General features: G+C 41.3%; 1 protein-coding gene across 2 annotated transcripts in view; it reads right to left on the bottom strand.

Annotated features, from left to right (window-relative positions):
* Positions 1–26,387, bottom strand: part of ALPK2 (alpha kinase 2) — a 154,143-nt gene that overhangs the window by 124,907 nt on the left and 2,849 nt on the right. Inside the window, exon 1 of one of the 2 annotated variants that reach the window (XM_033424931.2) lies at positions 2,123–2,544. The exons of the other annotated variant lie outside the window; for it this stretch is intronic. The gene's annotated coding sequence lies outside the window, so the exon portion shown is untranslated. Of the gene's footprint in view, positions 1–2,122; positions 2,545–26,387 lie in introns of those variants that run through there. 2 annotated transcript variants of the gene reach the window in all.

The raw sequence follows: 26,387 nt of genomic DNA, 5'->3' as shown, positions 1-26,387 counted from the left end.
ATGCAAGGCTCAACTATGATCTTTGAGGAAAGACAGATTTGTGCCTAAGTTTTCACAATAGTCACAGGCATCATCTTGTATGCGTGGATTGACCTTCACCTTCCATTCCTATGGATAAGTGAAAACTCCTATTTAAATGTCGTACTGATATGTATTAAACAGCATCATCAGATGACGCTGATAAATCTCTGCTTTTTAGTAACAAGTACACCATCAACCGTTTTCAGGCAAAAATAATTTTTCTTATTTATTGCAGATGCATTCGAAAACATAATGGTTTTTCTTTTGCTCTCAAATGTTTTCAAGTATAGAATTTTCTTCAAAATATCTAATTTTCTATGTTATTTTTGTTTAATCGTTGCACTGGTGTCAACATATGTAGTTTTTATTACTTTAATGATTTATGTTATGAAAGCATTCTGAAATTGTAGCAAAAAAAAGAGAGAGAGAAGCTTTTTAATTAACTAAGGGGAGGAACTAGTCTTTGTGGAGAAACTACGATGTGACAAGACACTTTAGGTATATTTATTCATGTAATTCCCCCATCAAGCCTGTCAAAGTGGATGTTATCTTCATTTTACAGGTGAGAACACTGGAGTTCAGACAGGCTGGAAACTGTGGTAAAGTCAGGATCTGGTTCCAGATCTGCCTCCAGAGCCTGGGCTTTATTCCTCAGCTGTACCCTGCGTCCCCAACCTCCATCTGGATTAAGATACACGACTACGTCCTCTTTCCATAGGCTGATATCCACAAGTAAGTGTGTGTGTGGGGGGGGGGGGGGATGATGAAAAATGAATTAAATTGGGGGGGGTGTCTTTGCAAGTGATGAAAATAGGAATTCCACCCTACCTAAAAATCTTCCCCAAATTGTGATTACATGTTTTGCAAAAACTTCAAAGGACAATGGAGTTTGGGAGCTAAACTACATTTAAATTGGTTTTAAATCTGGATTTCCAAAATCTGATCATGTTTCTTGACCATCAGTTGCCTTTTACTACAGGATTTGTCAATTTGTCCATTCAGAAGGCAGCTCACAACATCCGGGGTTTCAGTTAAGAAGGACTACAGCAAAGAAGCTCGTTCGATCTACCCTTACCTAGTATGCTGTTATAAAACGTTTCTGACCGTTCCTGGTTAACTAATCTTCAAAAATGAAGGCTACCTAAGGAAAAGGTTGTGGAAGGGAAATAATTAGCGCAGAAGCAGCTCTAAATGCTGCTCTTGCTTTTATCTATTTTTAAATGATTGCCAGATGTCTGCAACTGGCACCCTGAATCGGTAGTTTCAAAGTTTGCATGTGGTCGTCAAAATGTAACATGACAGTGCTGCTGTTTTATCGATCTTTCTGGGGTTGACTTTTTTGCCTTAAATTTTTTCAAAAAGCTATTTAACAACTCAAGTATAATGCCTTGCCTATAGTTAACAATACTGTATTGTACACTTAAAAATTTATTAAGACAGTAGATCTCAGGTTAAGAGTTCTTAACCCAATTTTAAAAAAAGGAAAGAAAATATTTGAATGACTCAGTGGATGTCTGCATCAGCCATTTTGAAATGCCTGATAGCTTTTCAGCAGCTTTCATTCCCACTGTCAGACAAGATGCTGCTGTGTCCCCTCAGAAAGTGCAGATTTGCAATCATCCAGATAGTCCAAATAAAAGGAATAACTTTTGACTAAAACACTAAAATATTTCAGGCAGAAGGACCTAGGGCCTGAGTTACCTGGGTCATTACCTCAGATTTTCATGACACTTTACTTTGCAAAGCCTTCACAGATCACTCCTTTGAGCCATCCTAGATGTTTATTTTTTCTAATTATTGAGATAGCCATGAGGTGAAAGAATCTTTTAAAATTATTGTCAAGCCAAAATAAATAAACAGACATTAAAAAATAATAATGGTTTCTCAAAAGGGTCAGAATGGACCAAAACTGAAAAAGGAGAATTTGGCCACTTTAAAACCCTGTAATGTACCCACATATGCTCTATAGACCCCACTTGTTTCATCTCATTCTAGTTCACAAGGAAACAATCTGCTTTGTTCCCTGTTGTAGAAAATGTAAACAACTACATACTTAAAGCACAGCCATTCCTCAGGTAAAACCCAAAATCTAGATACTTACTTTTCAATACTTTTTGTCCAAGAGACGCGATAAGAGGGCCGGCTCAGCTGTGGGCTCCCCAGGCTGTGTGTGAGGCATTGATTGGGAGTCCCTGTTCCTGGGATTGGGGATTCAGAGGAGTTACAGGGTTCAGGGTCTTTTCCAAAGTTTTTCACAGCGCAGTTGGGTCTGTTTCCAGAAAAGCTCCTATCTTCCTAAGAGGGAAGGTTCCGTGCCCAGGGAAGTTCTGGAAGCAGAGCATTTTTTTCCCCTGCCCTTGAATGAACTAGATCATTGCTGAAGCTGGAGAATACTTTTTAGCATCACTGTGATGAAACTCGAGGGCTGTTTCTGCAGTAGGTGCGACACTTGTTGACGCTGCTGGGGAGGCCCTGGCAAAGCGGCCTGATGAAATGCAGCCCCGGGAGAGCGGATGAAACCCAGATGAGCTGTCACTGGTGGCTTGGAGACAGCAGCGTTTGGCAGGGCCCATGCAGGACCTCAGGTTCAGGTGCTTGCCTCTTAGAAAAGCAAAATCTCGCTGCCTTATAAAGTGATTAAGGTCAGAGTAACACCAGAGTTCTCCTACCAAGGCTATCAGGCACTTGAAATACACATAGGAAACCTGAAGGGGGGTTGAGGGGGAGGGGTGGTGAAAATAAGAGTCATGTGTTGTTCATTTAGAGCTGGTATTACAGTCGTTCTCTGAAGTTCTCTGAGAAAAGCAGAAGCCACAGCAAGGCAGGATCCACCCTCCTCCCACAGTGGTCCCCCCTCTCCCCACCGCACACCCCTTTCTGTCTCTCTCAGACACACACACACTCACACACATTCTCTCTCTTCCTATTTTGACTGCAGTAGTAAGAAGAAAAGGGAGGAAGACCCGAAGAAATCCAGAGGAGAAATACCATGAGCCCTTTTTTTTCAAATCGTTCATGTTGGTAGAGTAGGTTTTGTAACGTGGACATTTCTTTTCTTGAATTTTGTCCAATTCCAAGAAAGAATGTAGAAAATCCAGAAGTATCATTCTGTAACCACTTTGCCTCTTTGCAAAAGTTATTTTAATGTACCATACCTGGAAACTGACAGCTGAGAAGGAAACCTCTTATGAGACTCACAGCTAAAATTAGCAGCTTCAAGTGGGGTGACTTTGAAAGGGGCATAACTGTAAATATTCACTCCCTACAGGGCACTATAATCCTCAAAAGCAAATTGTTTTAACACAGAACAGGGCATGCATCACTATACCATGGTGGAATTAAACTTCTCACAAGACGAAAAATCATCATCTAGAATTATTAGGTATCAAGAGTACTGTGGATGTGTTCTATTTATTTCAGTTTTACCTTCATTTGAGAAGAAAGATACTGGAAGCTGAGAGACTTTAAAATAATGACAGTCTCTTTTGGAACACGTTTCTATGAACTGCAGCAGAATGCAGAAATTACCAAACTTTTGTGATTGTAGATATCCACTGGATTTATTTAAAGCCCAATCCTCTTCACAGAAGAAGGTCCTTTCCAGATAAGAGGAGATAGCTTTAAGGTGAGATTGAAGAGAGAAGAAGGTTGTGATGATAAAAAATAAACAAATGTTATCACACACAGCAGGACAGGATAAAGCCAAAAGGGAACCAGTGTCCCAACACAGTAGGTAAATGTGATGTGATCGAGAAAGAAGAGTTGCCTGGGAGTTCTTAAATGGAAAAGTTGACACTCATTATGAAACTTAATTTTGTTCTTCACAAACAATTTGAAAGATGAACTCCCTCAAGTCCTATATAAATATATATATATATTTATATATATAATGGATTAGTCATCTCACAGCCTGCAGCAGTGTAATTTTTGTTTTAACTCTTACATTTGGGGAAGCAGGAATGGAAGGAAATCAGAAACAGAGACCTTGGGATTAAGCTCAGGCCAGGTTCTGAATTTTTTATGATTATTCGAAGGAAGGAATAGAAGGAGGGATGTTGAGAAAAAGAAGGGCATGTATTTATTTGTGTCCCTCTAATAGCATCAAAAAGTATGTGTTTGTGATTAAAAATGAAGACCTAAAAATATTTGGCATCATTCCAAGTGAAGTAATGTGGAACAGAGAAAATATATTTAGGTAATCTCTTTTTCTGAAGCTACAGGAGAAGGAAACATGTTTCATTTGAGAGGAGATTTTCCATCTAAGGAGCAGAGCTGGAAATGTATTTTTTTATCAGAGCTGGAAATGTATTTTTTATGTAATTGCTTCCCTGAAAGGCCTCTGGGGCTGTGTTAGTTCCTTGGTGTCTGGAATGAGAAAGGGTGCCGTGCAATTCACCAGCCACTCTGGGCTTGCCAGGGACTGGGATCTAGTCAGTTTCCAACGAATATTTCAAGCAAATCCATTAGGTTCTTAAACTGCTCTTCGCTCCCAAATCTTGAACTGAGGTTAGTATGTGAGGGGTTTATCACTCACTTTATTCCTCCTGGCACAGAAGGTCTTCGAATGCTCGCGTCTAATGGTACGAGTGTTGAATGCCCTTCCCAGCAGAGCGCGTTCTTAGCTGAGGTTTGGTACCAACCACATGTCAGGTCAGATCAGATTTTCTGCCACGGTCCTTGGCCAAGCTGGAACTGGGCAGTTCAGTCCAGCTGCGGGGAGCGGTCAGTGTCTGGGGAGGGTCCCCCACCACGGAGAGCAACAGTTCATCCCCATCCAGGGTCCAAGTTTCTCAGAGCTTCTGCAGTATGTGTGGTTCCTTGCTCAGTGGCCATGACCTAAATCGGCCTTTGCAACCTTCATTCAGTTCCCTGTATATTAAACGGCTGCTAGTCACTCAGGTGGGTCGACTCCACAGGTACTCCTTTCCCTCAGGTACAATGGCAAAAGAATTAGTACTGTAAATAAGATTCTGTTCTCTTAGCGTTTTTCATCCCAGGGAACAGATTTCTATAAAATTCTTCATGAGAATATGAAGTTTTAAACTACTTGCAAACTAAAGATTAAAAATGCAATTTTTCAGAATTCATTTATTCAAGAGGAACTTTTCCAAACATATGAATGTTGTTTGGAATTTGGAATTCATTTTTCCCCAGGGTATCAAAATCATAAATGGTAGTTAGGTTCACAGAACACCTTACAGAAGTACTGTATTTAATCCATCATGTTCCTAAAGTACCTATTTCAGCTACCTAAAACCCCAAGTATCAAAACCAGGTTAAAATTCAATTTAACTGCATATGACAGTCTAAGTATCTGAAAAAAAAATCCGAACTTCCATGATAAAGTTCCAGCACAGTTATTCCCGTGCTTCAGTTTCATTTTAAAACAGCCACCAAGAAAGCACTACAACTGTCAGAACAGGAGAAAATTCCAATTTTTACAAATTTGTAGGTTAAGCCCGAGGTCCAATTTCACAAATACTAAGTCAAATTAATTACTTGAATGGTGTATGGAAATTTAAATTTTTAAAAATATTTGTGGGAGGGGCTTCCCTGGTGGCGCAGTGGTTGAGAGTCCGCCTGCCGATGCAGGGGACACGGGTTTGTGACCCGGTTCGTGCCGCGGAGCGGCTGGGCCCGTGAGCCATGGCCGCTGAGCCTGCGCGTCTGGAGCCTGTGCTCCACAACGGGAGAGGCCACAACAGTAAGAGGCCCGCGTACCAGAAAAAAAAAAAAAAAGTTTTAAAAAAAAAATATTTGTGGGACTTCCCTGGTGGTGCAGTGGTTAAGAATCCGCCTGTCAATGCAGGAGACACGGGTTCGAGCCCTGGTCCGGGAAGATGCCGCGGAGCAACTAAGCCCGTGTGCCATAACTACTGAGCCTGTGCTCTGGAGCCCGCAAGCCACAACTACTGAGCCTGTACGCCACAACTACTGAAGCCCGCATGCCTAGAGCCCGTGCTCCACAACAAGAGAAGCCACTGCAATGACAAGCCCCGCACCGCAACGAAGAGTAGCCCCTGCTCACCGCAACTAGAGAAAGCCCCCGAGCAGCAACGAAGACCCAACGCAGCCAAAAATAAAAAATATAAAGTAATAAATAAATTTTTAAAAAAATCATTCACTTTCAGTGAGACATTAGTGAAAATAAATTTGTAATTTAAAAAATATATATTTGTGTATAGTATGTATAGTATTTTATAAAAGTTTCATTTTTAAGGCTTTCCTTCTGATTATAAGAGCAATACATACTAATTACTGAAAATTACATCCCCATCACTAAAAATTTTTAATATTTTGATTTCAAAAATTTCAAATCTCCCGCTACCCAAAGATAACCACCATTTTTGTGTATTCCTTCTACTCTTCTATTTTCCATTTGTGCATGCTTACACATACAGTTTTGTTTTCTGGTTTTTTGTTTGTTTGTTTGTCTGTTTGTTTTTTACTTAACATGGGCCTCTCATTAAGAATTCTTTAGGAAAGCCTACATACTAATCTGTTAGATGACTGTGTTATACTTTATGTAGCTAGTGTTCTACTGCTAGATATTTAGATTGCTTACATATTTTTGCTTTTATAAACAATGATGTGATACACATTCTTGTAAATAAATCTTTGGGCACATCACTCTTGTCTAAGGATGTTAAAAGTGGTATTGGTGAGTCGGAAGTTACAAATATTTTAAGGTTTTGAAATATACTGCCAAACAAAACTCTATCAGTTGTATTGTGCTATGTTTCCACCAGCAGGTGTAAGCCCGCCCATCTTACTGACAGAGTAATTACTCTTGGCACTGAACACTATCACTGACAATGTTTTTGCCATCTTAGAAGCACAATTTCTTTGATTGCTAATGAAGTTAAATAGTGTTTTATAAGTTCTTTGGACCTTCTTCTTTCATGAATTGTCTTTTCAATTTCGGGGGTCAACTTTGCTATTTGAGTATTTTCCTTTTGCACATATAAAAGCCCTCCATATATAATTTCCTGCAAATAGGCTCTACCTTCCAATTTGTGGCTTTGATACATAGAAGTTATGAATTTGTGAAGTTTTGATATATAGAGAAGCTATGAATTTTTATTTAATAAAAACTACACAGGAAGAAGGAAAAGGGATTTGTTTTTTAAAGGGTGCAGAGTTTCAGTTTTGCAAGATGAAAACATTCTGGAGACCTGTTTGACAACAGTGTGAATATACTTACCATTACTACATTGCGCACTTAAAAATTATGAACGTGACAAATTTTATGGGGTTTTTTGGACCACAAATTTTAAAAAGCTATCTCTTTCTTGTGGTTTCTTCCTTCGCTTATTAAGCCCCATCCCTACATGTACTTATCCACTATCCCATACTGCCCCAAGGCAGTTCACATCGAGCCCTTCTCCCTCTTTGTCATGTTATTTGGTCTGTGCTAACGTACCCGATCAACTTGTGCCTTTTCTCTTAGACTCCCAGACATCTAGGATTCTCAGTTTCCTTGCTGCTTTAGGGGCTTCCACCCTTTACAACTAAGAGAGTGATATACGTATAGGTATAATAGTTAGGATTTTGGTTTGAAAACTAGATTTTCCCCCCCCATTAAAAACAGAATGAAATGGGAGTTAGGACTTTCAGCCATGACTGAATGAGGAGGCTAGAAAATCTTCTCCCCAAAAAGCAAATATAAAGATAGACAATAAACCATTTTAATGCTCTGGAAATCAACCAAAGGCATACAACAATAGGAGAAGCATTTATGGTTGAGAAACATCTCAACTTTGGCTACTAACAGTGAGTCTCTATGACATTCTTGGCTAGAGCTGCTCTCACTCCCCCACCCAGCTCCAGCGTCACAGAGGTCCTGCCGGGGCAGGCTGTGAGCACTGCCATGTTTATTGCCACAGTTGAAGGGGGAGCACTGTATCTGGAGCAGTGGACAACACCTGTGCCCGGCAGTGTTATCAACGGAAGTAACTCTCGGCAGCAGATGAGTGGAGAAGGCCAACAGCTCTAGCAGCATGAGGATGGGGTTGAGGTTGGGATAGGCATCTGTCTGGCTGGGGCTGTGTTCATGTGCAGTGGAGACCAGGAGGGACCCAGCTCTCCATCCACACATTCCCAGCATGCACAGAGGAGACATGAAAGGGTCCAGCAGAAACTAAACATTAGGGCAGACTCAAACATGGCTGAAACTTGAATGCATTCCCCTACCCACCCACAGATACACTGGCAGGGGATGGAAGTTTTACTGGCTCAAGGTATTTGAAACACAACCTCTGTCCAGTCATTCACTGGCTGCCCACTAGGCCATGCAAACACAGGAGTGACTCCCAGGAAACAAAGCTTAAAAAAATTTTTTTAAGAAAACTGAACAGAAATATTTGTGCCCACATACTTCGGGCATGACAGATTGCACAGTTTTATCTCAGGTAAATTACTAAACTAAAAAATAAACCAAACAGCAATAACAACAAGAGCCTTGGGGATCGGGGGAGATAACTGGAACTCAGAGCTACCACGATATATTGGGTTGGCCAAAAAGTTCATTTGAGTTTTTCAGTAAGATAGTACAGAAAAACCCAAACGACACAATTCAAAAATGGAATTAATAATTATATTCACAATAGTGTCAATAAGAATAAAATACTTAGAAATAAACTTAAAAGACATATAATGAAAATTATAAAACATTGAAAAGAGAAATTAAAGAAGATTAAATAAATAGACATTCTATATTTATGGATTGGAAGACTCAGTATTGTCAAGATTGCAATTCTCCCCAAATTGATCTATATATTCAACACAATGCCTATCAAAATTCCAGTGGTACTTTTGTAGAAATTGATAAGCTGATCCTAAAATTTATATGGAAGTGCAACGGAATTAGAATAGCTAAAACAATTTTGAAAAAGAACAGCAAAGTTGGAGGACTTATACTACCTGATTGTAAAACGTGTTAAAAAGCCACCGTAATCAAGACAGTGCAATAGTGACGCACTATTATATAGATGGACAGTCGCTATATATGTATCAGAATCAAGAGTCCAGAAATAAGCCCAGAAATAATAAAAATCACATTTATGTCAATTGATTTTTGACAAAGGTACCAAGGTAATTCAACAAAAGAAAGGATTGTCTTTTTTTATTTTATTTATTTATTTATTTTTAAATTTTTTGGCTGCATCAGATCTTAGTTGCATGCGCAGGCTTTCTCTAGTTGCAGCGAGCGGGAGCCACTCTTTGTTGCGGTGCGCGGGCTTCCCATTGCGGTGGCTTCTCTTGTTGCGGAGCAGGGGCTCTAGGCACGCGGGCTCAGTAGTTGTGGCTTGTGGGCTCTCGAGCGCAGGCTCAGTAGTTGTGGCGCACGGGCTTAGTTGCTGTGTGGCATGTGGGATCTTCCCAGACCAGGGCTCGAACCCGTGTCCCCTGCATTGGCAGGCGGATTCTTAACCACTGCACCACCAGGAAGTCCCTTTTTTAAAAAAGTTAATTTATTTATTTACTTATTTTTATTTTTGGCCGCGTTGGGTCTTTGTTGCTGTGCGCAGGCTTTCTCTAGTTTTGGCGAGTGGGGGATACTCTTCATTGCATTGAGCCGGCTTCTCATTGTTGTGGCTTCTCTTGTTGCGGAGCCCTGGTTCTAGGTGCGTGGGCTCAGTAGTTGTGGCTCTCGGGCTCTAGGGTGCAGTCTCAGTAGTTGTGGCACGTGGGTTTAGTTGCTCCGCAGCATGTGGGATCTTCCCCAGCCAGGGATAGAACCCGTGTCCCCTGCATTGGCCAGCAGATTCTTAACCACTGAGCCACCGGGGAAGTCCAGGATTGTCTTTTCAATAAATGATGCTGGGACAATTGGATATCCATATGCAAAAAATCCAAACTTTGAAACTTACCTTATACCATACACAAAAATTAACTCAAAATGGATCACAGAACTAAATGTAAGTGCTACAATGATAAACTTCTAGAGAAACACATAGGAGAAAATTGTGACTTTGAGTTATACAAAGAGTTCTTCTATATGACACCAAAATCATGATCCATAAAAATTAGGAAATTGAGTTTTATCAAAATTAAAAATTCTTCTGCTTCAAAAGACATCATTACACACCACAGACTGGGACATGATGGAACTTTTGGGGATGATGAAACGCTCTAAAACTGGATTGTGGTAATGGCTGCACAACTATAAATATATTCAACATTGTTGAATCATACACTAACATTTGGAGCATTTTATTTTATGTAAATTATATTTCAGTAAAGCTTTTTAAAATGTACAATAAAAACAGTTAATGGATCCCTCGCCTATCCTTTAAAAATTTTTTAAATTTGTACTTTATGTACTTTCCAGGTTATTTGAGGTATAATTTGTATACGGTTTGCAAATATTTTCTCCCATCCTGCAGGTTGCCTTTTCACCCTGCTGATTGTTTCCTTTACTATGCAAAAGCTTTTTAGTTTGACATAATCTCACTTGTGTATTTTTGCTTTTGTTGCCTGTGATTTTGGTGTCATATTCAAGAAATCATTGTCAAGATCAATGTCAAGAAGTTTTTCCCCCATGTTTTCTTCTAGGAGTTTTATGGTTTTAGATGTTACATTCAAATCTTTAGTCCATTTTGAGTTACTTTTTGTGTATGGTGAAAGATGAGTGTACAGTTTCATTCTTTTTCATGTGGTTATCCAGGTTCCAGACACTATTTATTGAAAAGAATATCCTTTCCTCATTGTGTGTTCTTGGCACCTACTTGTCAAAAATTAGTTGACACTACATGCATGGGTTTATTTCTGGGCTCTCTATTCTGTTCTATTGGTCTCTGTTTTTATGCCAGTATTATACTATTTTGATTACTATTGCTTTATGATATAGTTTGAAATCAGGAAGTATAATGCCTCCAGCTTTTTGGTTCTTTCTCAAGATCACTGTGGCCATTCAGGTCTTCCGTGGTTCCGTATGAATCTTAGGATTATTTTCTTCTGTTTGTGTAAAGAAGTCTTTGGGATTTTTATAGAGATTGCATTGAAATTGTAGATTGCTTTAGGTAAGTATGGACATCTCAATGATATTAATTCTTCTAATCCATGGATACAGGATATCTTTCCATTTATTTGTGTCTCCTTTAATTTCTTTTATCAGTGTTTTATAGTTCTCATAGTACAAATCTTTCATCCCCTTGGTTAAATTTATTCCTAAGTATTTTATTCTCTTTGGTGCTATTGTAAATGGGATTGTTTCTTAATTTCCTTTTCAGATGTTCATTGTTTGGTGTGTAGAAACTCAACTGATCTTTGTATGTTGATTTTGTATGCTGCAATTCACTGAATTCATTTATTCTACCAGTTGTTTTGTGGAATCTTTAGGGTTTCCTACATCGTGTCATCTGCAGACAGAGGTAATTTTATATTCTCCTTTCCAATTTGGATGCCTTTTAGCTGACCTTCATAGTGACATCAAAAACCATAGGACCTATTTGGTAAACCTGTGACTTTGAATGATTCCTTTGGATTTCAATTCCCATGAGCCCAAGAAGCAGATACCCAGCAGGTAAAGGCTCCTGAACATGATATTCCTCGTGACAGATACCCAGAGAGCCAGAAGTCTAAGACAAGAATGATCACCTCGTGTGACACTTGCTCATTTGACAGTGTCATCATGCTGCTCTCTCATGCAACCAAACAGCCCAAGAGCCCGTCCTCCAGCACATGTAAAGGTGAAAGGCAAATGTAAACTGTGTGTGCCCTAAGGAGCTCTGCAAAAGTCAGGGGACAGAGCTCCTGAATCCTTGTACCATGTGTTACCCACTGGTCAGGTAGCCTTGCAGACATTGATGCCCAAAATTCTGCATTAATAACATGCATTTTTAAAGCATAGTAAAGCTGATCTTAAATCAGGGTTTTGGGCAAAATATTGTTTCCTGTTCCTACCATTTACTTTTATATTTACACAGTGAATTAAGAGACCAGTTAATTCTACTTAACAGATAAATTCAGCAGGGAAAGTGTATGTTCCTTATCTGGAGCAAAACTTCACAAAGGAGGTTCCCCCCAACTCACAGCTTTCTGTAGCACAGCTGACCCCCAGTTGCCTTTCTCCCTTTCTTGAACTTCAGAGTCGTGTCCAAGCTTCATGCAGTTAGATCCCTTCTCTTGGTGTAAAAGGTTCCCGTGGCTGAGTTCTGGGCTCAGTGTTGCCAGCCCAGCAAACTCCCGTCTTTGCTGCCCCCGTGAGAGGGCTTGTGACTACACCCTTGAGAACACGGCCCTTCCTTCTCTTTACATTTCACAGTCCTCTTTCTCATAAGTTGTCCAAACCTGTCTCCCCGAGGACAAAAAGAAAACCTCATTCCAGGTAGGAAGATATCATCCCAACCTGCAGATGTGGCTGCACGTGATAGTGACAGTAGGACAACCAGTGAGCATCTGCGTGTGTTACACAAGCACTTCCCCACGTTCATTTACTTTATGAGTGTTCACTGGAGTCCATTCGTTTCTCCCCAGCCCCCCGCACCCCCTAGCGATGGGACCACAGCAACTGCCTACTCACCACCCCTTACCGGGTCGACCACCATCACCACCACTTCCCAGCACCACAGCGCCACCTGAGCCTGCCAGCAGAGAGCCACTAGACCACTCTTCTAGGAACCCTGCTGTTCTCCACATGTCTCCCTTGCTTACAAATCTCCTATGATTTGTAAGCATCTCCCATCATTAACAGAATAAAGCGAAAACCTCTCAGCCTGACGTTCCTGAGTCCTCTCTTGTCCTGTGATGAAACCGACCCAGAAGCAAATTCTGAGGGAAATGTAGGTCTTGTTTCCGAATTTTTCCTGCTCTTGTGTAGGGAGCGTGCCAGGCTTGTCTTCAAACACTCGTCCTGCCCAGGCTCAACTTTCTTGTCAGTTTCAGCCGTACCTTCACCTCCGTCGACTGGTAACACGTGTGGATCAGAGCTTAATCAATGACACAGACCGTCGGTGGCACATGACATCAGCACTTCGGAGACTTCTCAAGGAGAATATATTTTTATACTGGTGTGAACCTGGACCATCTGAGAGCTCCTTCCCAGGACCAGAATATCTGGACCCGTAGGTAGAAATGCTTCCCTGAACTCTGCTCCTCCCCTATTGGCCCATCTCTTCACTTGTCCTCAAACACACTCTATTATCATCTCTCCCATGTAGCTTTGCTGACATCTGTCCTTCCACCTCCTCCCGGCAGCTCCCATCCCAGCCTTCCTCAACCTCCCTCCTCTGGGTATGTCACTCATTTGTTTTGACACTTTGAATTCCCCGAATTCTTAAAGTTCGTGGGGATGGTGGGAGTTTTTCAGTGAATACTGGGCGGGAAGATGTTGTCCTGAATTCCCTTATTGTACCATGTTTGTGGTTTCAGTTTTTAAAAATATTACCTAAATCTCTGATACATTTGGAACTTGTTTTGGTGTGATACATGAATTAAGGAAACAATTTTACCATTTGTCTCAACACCCAGTTATTCAAAATCAAATCTCCCCAGTGATTGCAAATGCCATTTTCATTATAATTTAAGTTCTCATCTATTTGGGGTCTCTTTTTTATGGCTCTACATTCTGTTCAACTGATCTGTCTAGCCATGCAATGATGTAAAACTATTTTAGTACTTATGGCTATTTAAATCTATTTTGATATTTGCTAGAGCTGGTCTTTTTATCATTATTCTTGTTTTTCAAAAACTTCCTGGTTATCACCTGTTTATTTTTCCATATGAACTTTATAATCATCTTGTCTGGTCTCCCTCCACCAAACTCCTGTTGTTGACATTATCAGATCTGAATTTCAAAAATCATTCTGGCTACAGTGTGGAGAACAAGGGTACATGAGGGAAGACCCGTGAGAAATGCTAGTGCACGAGTTCACAAGAGATGTGAGGGTAACCTGGACCAGGAGGGTGACAGTAGAGATGGAGAGAAAATAGGATCAAGTGATACGGAAAAATTAAAATTGGCAGGACTTGGTGATGAATGTGATTTGACAGTTTAGGAAGAAGTAGGTGGTTTTCGAGTCTTGCCCGGAGCAACCCTGGGATTTAGTCCAGTTCTATAAAGACCCCAATCTGGATCAATCCAAGGATGCACTGTTAGTTTGGGAGTTGCCCTGAAAAGCACGGTGCTCTTGGAAAAAGACCTGGAGCTCTTCTGTAAAGAGATATCATTGGTTCAGACAAGATACCCCAAAGTGCATTGCTTCCCCCAACCCGTATCAGGAATACCAAACCAGTTTCTAGAGCATTTCACAGGCCGTGGGAGTGTACCCATGACCTCAAACCTCATGGCTCTAAATGGCAACAGTGTATTCTGAGACATTCTGTTACATCATATTTGGGGACTGCAGAGCCAACTTGTGGTTAGTGAAGAAAAAGTACAATACTTCAAAAGTTTTCCTTTCTTCAGTTCCTCAGAAAGTGAAATTACCATAAGATTCCACTCCTAGGTAGATTACACCCAAAAGAATTACAAATGGGAACACAAAGAGATCCTCATATACCAATGTTCATAGCAGCATTATTAGTCACGATAGCCAAAAGGTGGAAACAGCCCAAATGTCCATCATCAGATGAGCAGATAAACAAAATGTTCTATAGCCATACAATGGATGCAGCCTTCTAAAGGAAGGAAATTCTGACACATGCTATACAACATGGAGGGACCTAGAAAGCATTGTGGTGAAATACACCAGAAACAAAAGGACAAATGTTGTATGATTCCATTTACGTCAAGGTACCTAGAAAAGGCAAATTCATAGAAACAGAAAGTAGAATAGAGGTTACCAGGGACTGGAGGAAGGGGGAAATGGGGAGTTACTGTTAAATGGATAGAGCGTCTGTTTGGGATGATGAAAAGGTTCTGGGAATACGTGGTGATGATGGTTGCACAACGTTGAGAACTTAATGCCCCTTAATTGTACAATTAAAATTGGTTAAAAGGGTAAATTTTATGTGTATTTTACCACATTTGGAATGTATAGAAAAAAATCACTATGTTGCCTAACAGAAATTAACATATTATTATAGGTCAGTTATACTTCGAAAACAAACAAACATGCAAACAAACTCACAGAAAAAGACCTCGGATTTGTGGATGCCAGAGATGGGGAATAGGGGGAGGGGGAACTGGAGGAAAGCAGTCAAAAGGCACAAACTTCCAGTTATAAGATAAAGAAGTACCAGGGATGTAATGTACAATATGGTAAATATAATGAGCACTGCGGCGTGTTTTACATGAAAGTTGTTAGGAGAGGAAATCCTAAGAGTTCTCATCGCAAGGAAAACAATTTTTTTCTATTTCTTTAATTTCGCGTCTCTATGGGATGACGGATGTTCACTGAACTTATCGTGATCATCATTTCGTGGTGTATATAAGTCAAATAATTATGCTGTACACCTGAAACTCATACAGTGCCGTATGTCAGTTATATAAACTGGAAGAAAAAATGGTAAATTTTATGTTATGTGTATTTTACCAACTTAAAAAAAGAATATATTTTTTAAAGTTTTCTTTCCTTATGAAAGAATGTGTCATAATAGAGGCACCTCCCCTCACCACTGAGACAAATTATGATCATGTTATTACAGCTATAAGTCGTATTAGCTCTCTGAGACCAAGGTTTTGCAGAGTAGGCAACATACTCTCTTACCTCAAACAATACAAAATATTTTGGGAAACAAACTATATAGCCTGCATCTCCGGAAATCCCCTCCCAAGTGGCTAACCACAAAGGGAGGAAACATAACAAGGTGAAACCAGAAGTTTACAGTCAAAACTTAGAGTCCATGTTATTTCGTTGTGTACTAGACCAATGCAGTGCCAACGTGCACTCGGGAATGATACGATTGCAGCAGTGAAGCTTTCTCTGCCTTGGTCTTTTCTTTATGCCATCATTTAGGGATAATCTTGTTCCAAAATGTCTTTTGAGGCAAATAGGTCTAAGGCATTCGATTAAACAGAAGCTATTTAAAACTCACTTGGCAAATCACCTGAATATTAAGTTAACAGAATTAGGCAGTATCCTTTGAAGAGCTCTGAAGACAGCTACGGATGAAACTGTGTTACTATTGATAAAGCTGATGTTACAGATAACCGCTGAGCTAGGGACTAGCAAGCTGCCAATGCTACTTCCATGCAAAAAAATATATATTTGTTCCAGAGGACACCCTAAGAGGAATCTATCATAAAATGTAGCAGCGTCTAAATGCAAGAACGATCAATCCGTTGAGTGAATAGCAACATGTTTTCCAGAAAAAAGAAAGCATAATTGATTAAAATTGTACAAATAAGTGGATGTAAATTATTTATAGTGATAAAATTCTTCGGCAAAATTCTACACAAGCAAATTTTTCTAACCACGTGGTCATTACTATATTAAAGAGTGTGCAAAGGTTCAAGTGTTGGCTCAATGACAGTAAATGAAGGGTAGGAATAAAGGGAAATGCTTCTCAAGAGAGGAAGGTAATAGCCCTTTCAAGTCGTTACTATATATCATGAAGATATGTGAACTTTGAAATCTACAAGTTTATGGATATCAGTGAGCTTGGGAAGATACCAAGTTAAGGAAGATAAGTGTAACAAGATGGTAAAATGAAATTTTCAGCTGAGGCCCCTGAAATAGACACCACATTCTAAAGAGGTACCAGAATACTCCATGCAGGATTTATAAAGCAGATGGCATAATTTTAAAAATAACCACTACACTCAGATTACAAGGACCAAAATTTGGAACTTCAACAACACCAAGTGTTGGCCAGGCTGTGGGCAACGGGAACTCTCATTCATTGCTGGTGGGAATGCAGAAGGACACAGACACTGTGGGAAACAGTTTGGGGTTCTTACAAAACTAAACATACTCTACAATCCAGCAATCACACTCCTTGGTATTTACACGAAGGAGTTGAAAACTTATGTCCACACAAAAATCTGCACACGGATGTTTATAGCAGCTTTATTCACAATTGTCAAAACTTGGAAGCAACCCAGATGTCCTTCAGTAGGTGAATGGGTAAATAAACTGGTACATGCAGACAATGGAATACTATTTAGCACTAAAAAGAAATAAGCCAGCAAGCCATGAAAAGACGTGGAAGAACCTTAAATGCAGACTACTAAGTGAAAGAAACCAGTCTGGAAAGGCTGTATGATTCCAACTACATGACATTCTGGAAAAGAAAAAACTATGAACACAGTAAAAATATCAGTGGTTGTCAGGGATGAGGGTGGAGGGTGTTAATAGGGGGAGCACAGAAGATTTTTTAGGGCAGTGAAAATACTGTGTATTATAATGATGGCTATATGTCATTGTATATTTGCCTAAATCCGTAGAATGAATGTATAACACCAAGAGTGAATTGTAAGGTAAACTGTGGACTTTTGGGTAATTATGATGCGACAGTGTAGGTTTGTCAATTGTAAGAAATGTATCATTTTGGTGAGTGATGTTGATAACGGGAAAGGCTATACATGTGTGGGTACCGGGGGTATATGGGAAATCTATGTATCTTTCTCTCAATTTTGTTGTAAACCTAACACTACTGTAAAAAAAAAAATTAAGTCTAAAATAATTAGTATGAATTGATTGCTTATCCACTTAGAAGATATTTTTTTAGAAAACCTACTGGGTGTCTTGCTAGTTAAAGCATCTACAGAAAGATGTCGTGAAGCTAGGCACGGTACCTAAAGGGTATGAAATTGGCTTAGGCAATGAAGAGGTTCAGAATATGCCTCTCCAAAAGATACCAAAATATTCTGTATAATGATTATTTTAGGCTGAAGACATTTGAAATTCAACAGATACACACACACACACACACACACACACACACACACACACAAAGCCCTCTGGGAGCTTCCCTTATTTGACTAAAAGCAGTGACTTCTGGGAAATAAGGCTGCCATAAATTCCTCTGCAGGATGGATCTACTCCCAGAAGAAAGAACAAAAATAAAACCCAACCCAATTCCCTTCTCCAGGGGATTGTTATGACCCTGAAGAAGATGGAAAGACTACCCATACCTGTATAGACAAACGTTATCACAAACTTTCTCCTCTCCCATCTAGTTTTCTAAAACCCACTGGCCTTTCTTAAAGAAACCTATTTGTTCTTCCCATAAGAAGCCTTTTCTCTCCCCTCCCCCTCTTCTACTAAATTAGGTATATAATTCTTTAAGACCAACCAGTTAAGGAGGCATCGACTTCCTTTGATGGTTCCCACGTGCACATGAAATAAACATTTTCTCCGGCTCATCTGTTGCTTACCAGTGTAATTCGCAGGACCCAGGTACTGAACATAAGAGGGTAGAGGAAAAGGTTTTTTTTTTCCCTCCCCTACAGCAAAAAAGCAAATTTGTTGGCTCAGCCAACTGCAGTAAAGGAAAGGTGAAAAGTGAGCTGGGCCTCGGCAGCAGCCACAACCAGGGGTGGAACACTACTTTCTCCACCTCTCATTTCTGCTTCTCTCAGGGCACCGGTCACTTTCTCCCCCTATGGGAAAAGTCCACACAGCCGGTGGGGACATGACCACCAGCCAGCTCAGGCTCATACTTCACAGGTTTGCCACCTGAGAGAGCCTGAGACCCTCCTCATCAAGGTGAAGGTCAGAAATCCCCAGGACTGGCCAAGCTTGGGCAACACGCCTGCCTCCGGCCCATCACTGGGTTGAGGACGCAGACTGGTAAGAAACTGGGGGCTCCCAATGAACCATGTATTGAAAAGCAATATTTCTGAGAAAAGAGTGCCACTCTAGGCAGACAGAACAGTCCTTCCAAACAGCATCGTGAAGACCTCAGAAACACATTCAGGCCACCTACATGGCTCCCTCGGCATCCTGAACCCCCATCTCTTGGGTACCCTGAATCCCTGGATTTCTCCCCTAACACTGGTTTGGCAGGAATGGGTGGGGAGGGGCAGAATCCTGCCCTGGATCCCAGCCCGTCATCTGGAGCCTTTTTTAGCTTGTCTGTGCTCCACTCCCAGAGGGCTAGACCCTTCTCCATTCTACGTTGCTTTATTCAGACAACTTGTGGAACAACGTTGGCCAGCGTCTGAGACACCCATGTCTCTACCACATCGCTCCTAAGCTTTACCCCAACTCTGCACTCCGTCGACTCAGTGTTGTTTGTCTTAAAAACCCAGACCCCAAATGAAACTGTGCCACACCCCTCTTTGGAATGGATCTCAGATTAGAAAATTAGACCCCAAATGAAACTGTGCCACACCCCTCTTTGGAATGGATCTCAGATTAGAAAATTAGTAATAAGAAGGGGCAAAGACCAGCCCTTGTTTCCCCAGCCCCTGCCCACCGCCAGCCCTGTCTTCATCTCCCCCTTCTGCTGAGCCCCACTCTGCGCTGTTACCCGTAAAGGTGTCTCTGCACTTGTACAGACTGTGTGCCACGCCCTGCAAAGCTTTAGGGAGATAAATTTAGACATAAAACAGGAAGTAATTCTCTATGTCACTGGAGAAGTTATTGTCTCAAGATATTTTAAAGCTAGAGTTGGGGGGAGCAGTTCTCAAACTGCTGTGGATCCGAATCACCTGGTGGGCTGGTTCAGCCACATCTTCCTCGGCTCACGCCCAGAGTTTTTTTCAGTAGGTTTGGTGGGGGGCCTGAGAATTTGCATTTCCGAAAAGCTGATGCAGTTGGGCCAGGGCCCTCACTTTGAGAACTACTATGGTAGAGGCGTAAGAAGAGACAGAAAACCTCTCTACGCCACAGAGCTCTCATCTGAAATTGAAGGTGTTGGCCTAAGTCAACTGAGGTGCTCTTTAGGGCTGACTTTCCATGAATATCGTGTTGAACAGGTGACCATATACATACTTGCTCAAGCTATTCTCATTATCATGAAATAATTTTTTTTTTTTTTTTTGTGGTACGCGGGCCTCTCACTGTTGTGGCCTCTCCCATTGTGGAGCACAGGCTCTGGACGCGCAGGCTCAGCGGCCATGGCTCACGGGCCCAACCGCTCCGCGGCACGTGGGATCTTCCCGGACCGGGGCACGAACCCTTGTCCCCTGCATCGGCAGGCGGACTCTCAACCACTGCGCCACCAGGGAAGCCCATGAAATAATTATTGATTATTATGATACCATAAAAATTTCCAGTAGCTTCAGTGCTCTGATCTATATACAGCAAAACCTCAGTAAGTTAAATTCATTAGAGTCACTCAGTGAAAAGCTTAGAGAATATTTTAAATAAATGCCCTTTTACTCATAATTTCAACTAGCCTCCTACAAAAAGTGTTTCAAAGAAGAGTTTTCATTGACGTAGCTTTACAGAACAAATGAATGATTAGCATGTAGGGATTAGCAAATAACTAATGTTTAAAGGCCTTAAGTATGATTTAAACTGTTGCTTGACTAAACATGCACCTTCTCCCCTTTCCCTCAACCAATAAATATTACTTGCATTTTAATTTAATACGGTGTCCATTCTCCTGAAACAGCATTGTTTGTTCTCGACATCTAATTTGAGCATATAACTAATATGTTACAATTTAAACCTTCAGTCATTTAAATATTGCCCCTCTGCCCCCCAACAAATAATCTTATTTATATGTTCATTTGCTTAACTAGAAGTAGTCCAGGATACTGGAAGAGCTGTGATCACCATCCAGGGCTAGTCTTTGATCACGTGCTCTCCTCTGAGACCTCATGCCCTTCCACTCAGAACCATAATATTGAAGGGGGCTTACATAGCATCTAGTCCACACCCTCGATCTGAGCCACCAAATATGTCCTCAGGGCACCACACCTAGGAAGTCCCAGGCTCTGATGGACAGCCCAAGCTGCCGGGAGCTTTGAATCAATTCTTGGCACATAACACCATGTGCACAGTCAGATCCCTCCATCAGTGACCCCCAAGAAATTGAGAACAGGTCGCCCTTGGAAGCACGGAGCAGAGCCAGCACTAGTGTATTTTCACCTTTCCACCTGAGTGTGTTCACCTACAAAGGCTAATATTCATTCCCATTCATTCAACTGGGAATAGTCATAGGTGTCACATTTTTTAAAAAGTAAAATTATATCAGTATTATCCAGGAAATAATCATGCCTTCACTGGTCAGACTCCTTTCACTCTCTGAGTCTACCATCTCTAATCTTAGAAGTTTACTTCTCTTCATTCCTGGCCCATCTCTAGGGCTTTTGATAAAAGTCTCTGGAAAACTTCTAAACTGCATACACCAATATAGAAATCCTAAGGTCCAAAATCTTGCTTTGCCACTTTTTCATGTTTATAAAATTTCTCTCCTCAGCTAGATCATAGGCTTCTAGAAAACATAGGTTCTATTTTATATTTTGTGTCCCTTGTCTGCTGTGTCTGAATGGACAGCCAGGATCTGGAACCCCAAGTCTCCTTGCCAATGTCTGCTTGTTTCCCAAGGGACATATATATGGAAGAAGGACATGTTATATAGGGGACATTGCCTGCAATGTGTTCTCATTATAATTGGGTAAGTTATCAGCCAAAATCCTCATGGTGGGACTCCACCTTGATGGAATGGCATAGACTAATGGGGAACCACTACTTTACCTCAAGGCTTAGAGTAGAGCTGGCCTCATCTGCTCTCTCCATACTTCCTGTCTTCCGGGGGCCACCCTGACCTCACGTTGCTTTTCAGCTGCGTGTCTAAATCCACCCCACCCGGTCTAGTTGGCCTTGCTTCCAAGGACTGAGAGTTGGAGTAGGGCGATCACAAACAAGACAGCAGGATGCAACAGGACCTAATAAGCAGACTGAGCCAGTATTTATACAGAAGAACAGAAATACAAATACCAAGGAAGATAAAAGGGACCAAAGATTGGCTGAAGGTAAGTCAGGATCAATCAAGGGATGATGTATGTCCACCATCTAGATGATCCTTTAAAGGTAAACTAGCTAATTTTTCATGCACCAGCACTATGGTTCCCCCCCACACTTATTTTTAAGAACATGTGGGATCTTAGTTCCCCCAACCAGGGATCGAACCCACGCCCCTTGCATTGGAAGCACAGAGTCTAAACCACTGGACCGCCAGGGAAGTCCCAGAGCTATGGTCCCTTGATCGAGATACTCTTAACAGCCCTGGGTCTTTGGAATCCTGGCTGGACAGATCAGCTCTGAGCCCCTCTTGGGGAAGGCGTGGAATAAGTGGGGACTAGGGATGTTGAGGGAGCAGTGCCCATGTTAGAAGCTGGGAGGAGCTGGATGCCAGAAGAATAAAGAGCCTTTCTCCCTTAGGAATGAGCCTAACACGCAGATAGATCTTCACTCCTTTCTCCTGGACCCTCTACTGGTCTGCTTTGCTTCTCCCACTTTTTTTTTTTTTTTTTTGCGCGGCACGCGGGCCTCTCACTGCTGCGGCCTCTCCCGTTGCGGAGCACAGGCTCCGGACGCGCAGGCTCCGCGGCATGTGGGATCCTCCCGGACCGGGGCACGAACCCGTGTCCCCTGCATCGGCAGGCGGACTCCCAACCACTGCGCCACCAGGGAAGCCCACTTCTCCCACTTTTAACATTCTGACTGGGAAGCGAAAGAGAAAGAATCAAGTGGCCTTGGAGAAGTTGAGCCTCTGACTCTCGTCAGTAGTTCCTTTCCCACTATGCCCTTGGTTTCATCATTGACAGACAAGGAAGTGCTTGCTCTCCAAAGATGGAATGAAAGGCAGAGATCCTGGGCTCTCCCTAGAGCAGTGGGTCTCACCTTGGTTACATATTAGAATCAGATGGGAAACTAAGAAAAAATTCTCAGTAACCAGGCAGCATCCGCGAGCCAATTAAATAAGAATCTTGGGTAAGACTCAGACACCAATGTATTTTAAAACTCCCCAAATGAGTCTAATATATAGTCAAGGCTGAGCACCACCACCCTGGACATTAAGCATCCCTTCTGAAACCTGGTTGTACCTTAGAATCACTTCAGGGACTTTTAAAACTACTATTAAAAAAAAGAAAGAAAAACTAAAGCCACCCCAGACCAATTAAGATCAGATCTCTGGGGATTGTGAGCCAGGTATCAGTATGTTTTTAAGGTTTCTCAGGTTTTAAGGTTCCTTTGTGTGTATGTGGTAAACCATATACAACATAAAGTTTACCATTTTAACCATTTTTAAGTATATAATTCAGTGGCATTAAGTACATTCACAATGTTGTGCAACCGTCACCACTATCCATTTCCAGAACTTTTTCATCATCCCGAACAGAAACTTTGTGTCCATTAAGCAATGACTCCTTATTTCCCCTAGCCCCCCAGCCCCACTCTATTCTACTTTCTGTCTCTATGAATTTGCCCATTCTAGGTACCTTATATAAACGGAATCATACAATATTTGTCCTTCTGTTTCTGGTGTATTTCACTAAGCATATGCTTTCCAGGTTGTAGCATGCGTCAGAATTTCCTTCCTTTTTAAGGCTGCATAATATTCCATTGTGTGTATGTAGCACGTTTTGCTTTTCCATTCATCTGTTACTGGACATTTGGGCTGTTGCCACCTTTTGGTTACCGTGAATAATGCCGCTACAAATATTGATATACAGGCATCTGTTTGAGTTGCTGCTTGCAATTCTTTTGGGTATATTCCAGAAGTGGGATTGCTGGATCATATGATAATTCTATGTTTAACTTTTTGAGGAACTGGGCTACCCTCATGTGATTCTTATGTGCAGTCAAGGATGAGGAACACTGGCAAGGCCAGCATCCCTGTTACGTCCTAAGAGAGTACAGATTGGTAGTTGGTAAATATTATTGGATTAATTTCTTCATAAATTGCATCGTAGCCCAATGCAGTTGTTAGTGTCACAAAGTCAAAAGACTGTCGGGGGCTTCCCTGGTGGCGCAGTGGTTGAGAGTCCGCCTGCCGATGCAGGGGACGTGGGTGAGCCATGGCCACTGAGCCTGTGCGTCTGGAGCCTGTGCTCCGCAACGGGAGAGGCCGCAACAGTGAGAGGCCTGCGTACCGCACAAAAAAAAAAAAGACTGTTGGGTGGCTTAACGTAGTTAGCATCCTTTTGAAAACCCCAACAAAGTGTCTCACGGCCATGAGAAATATCACGTCAACTGCAGTTCCTGCCTTCAGTTGAAATGTGTCCCCAGTGATTTGCTACTGCTGATCATTTAAGTATCAGAGTTTCTGATCTGCTTTGTAGATAATAAATGATTGGCATTTTAGATAGTAAATTAGACCTGATTCAAGACTTTTCCTATCGTAATGTTGTATCTATCATGATACCTGGTATTATTCCTCAGATACGTTTTCCTGAATAGGAAGGAGAAAGTGGCAGTGTATACAGGGGTGTGCTGTACACGGGAATGTCTTCCATCTCATAAAGCGCTGCTAAACTAGCCACTGACAGCCTCATGGGAAATCCCTTGTATGTGAGGAGGTTTTTGTCTTGTTTTTTCTCTTGCTGCTCCACATGGTACTTTCTCCTCCACGTTTTCAGCCTTCCTTCTTGCTGCCAACAGAGTACTCACCACTCCCTTTCTTTGCCATAAGCAGAGATTGGATTTAGTCAACCCTGTACTCTAAGCACTGTAAGAAAGAATTAACAAAGATGTAGAACGTAATGGGTGTCCTAACTAGCTCATCTGTCTGGGTTATCTATGCTTTTCTTTGCCTTTGACTAAGGTATCTTGCAACTCCGAGAGATAGAAGTTGTAGAAAACTGATACTAATGCAAATAATTCTTGATTATAAATAGATAAATTCTATCGGGGGAGGTTCAATGGATTTCCCTCCTCCACTGTGGAAGAAGTTGTTTTGCATCTATTAAGCTAATTCATCTCAGCTCCCTGCTGGGCTTACATATTTATCTCACTTTTGGATTCTCCTTTGAAGTGGTCACAACACCTTTCTGGTTCCCTCATTCACTAACGTGTTAAATAAAATCTTTGACTTGTATTCACTGTACATTCGTTGAGAGTCATGATTTTAACTTTCTTTTTGAAAAACCATCTTATCCAAAATCTGAAACACCAAAAACACCAAGTGTTGGCCAGGTTGTGGGCAACAGGAACTCTCATTCATTGCTGGTGGGAATGCAGGACACAGACACTGTGGGAAACAGTTTGGGGTTCTTACAAAACTAAACATACTCTTACCCTATGATCTAGCAATCACCCTCCCTGGTATTTACTCAGAGGAGCTGAAAACGTATGTCCACACAAAACCTACACACAGATCTTTACAGCAGCTTTATTCACAGTTGCCAAAACTTAGACACAACCCAGATGTCCTTCAGTAGGTGAATGGCTCAACAAACTGTGGTACATCCAGACAATAGAATATTATTTAGCACTAAAAAGAAATGAGCTATCAAGCTATGAAAAGACATGGAGGAATCTTAGATGCATATTATTAAGTGAAAGAAGCCAATCTGAAAAGGCTGTATGATTCCACTTATATCACTTTCTGAAAAGGGTCAAAATATGGAGACGGAAAAAACAAAAAAATACGGAGACGGTAAAAAGACCAGTGATTGAAAAGGGTTGGGAGGGAGCAGAGATGAATAGGCAGAGTACAGAGGATTTTTAGGACAGTGAAAATACTCTGTATGATACCTTAATGGTGGATACATATCATTATACATTTGTCTAAACCCACAGAACGTACAACACCAGGATGACCCCTAATGTAAATTATGGACTTAAGGTGATTATTACGTATCCGTGTAGGTTCATCAGTTGTAACAAATGTACCACTCTGGTGGTGGATATTGATAATGGGGGAGGCTGTAAGTAGGTGAGAGCAGAGGGTACATGAGATATCTCTGTACCTTCCCCTCAATTTTGCTGTGAACCTAAAACAACTCTAGAAAAAATGCAGGCTTAATAAAAACAAAACTAAATGAAAATCATCCCTTAACAGTATTTGGCACAGAGCCTGGCACAAGGTAGGAATCCAATTAATATTTGTGAATGAATGAGACAAGTAAATGTAATCTCTGCCCTGGATGATTCATCATGAGGGAAGGGTATGGAATATTAATGCAATGCTTAGCTGTTATTCCCAAGTTGAAATTGAAATGGGAAAATCCCCCCAATCCTTTGAGAGATGGCGGCAAGAAGGGGCAGCAAAGAAAGTGGAGAACCTTGTGTCAGAAAGTGGCTTGCGTGGACTCAACACAGAGGCTGAGTCGGAGGTCACAAAGGGTGATGAGCATGGAATAAGGTGGGAGACAAGGAATGTCATTTAAGTCACAGGACTCCTGTTTCCTTTCCCTCTGTTGTATACAGATCCCAGGACCTCTGGGTATTCTCCTGCACTGGGCCTTTGAAAATCTGTCCAGATATAAAATAATGGCATTCTGGCATTTTTGGTTAGAGTACCAACTCTAGTCAAAACACGTAAAGGAAAAAAGAGCTATGGGTCAGATTCCAGAT

The sequence above is a fragment of the Orcinus orca genome, chromosome 15 (genome assembly GCF_937001465.1).
Source record: "Orcinus orca chromosome 15, mOrcOrc1.1, whole genome shotgun sequence".
Taxonomy (NCBI): domain Eukaryota; kingdom Metazoa; phylum Chordata; class Mammalia; order Artiodactyla; family Delphinidae; genus Orcinus; species Orcinus orca.
The sequence above is the reverse complement of the archived record's forward strand: the minus strand, read 5'-3'. Positions and strand labels throughout refer to the sequence as shown.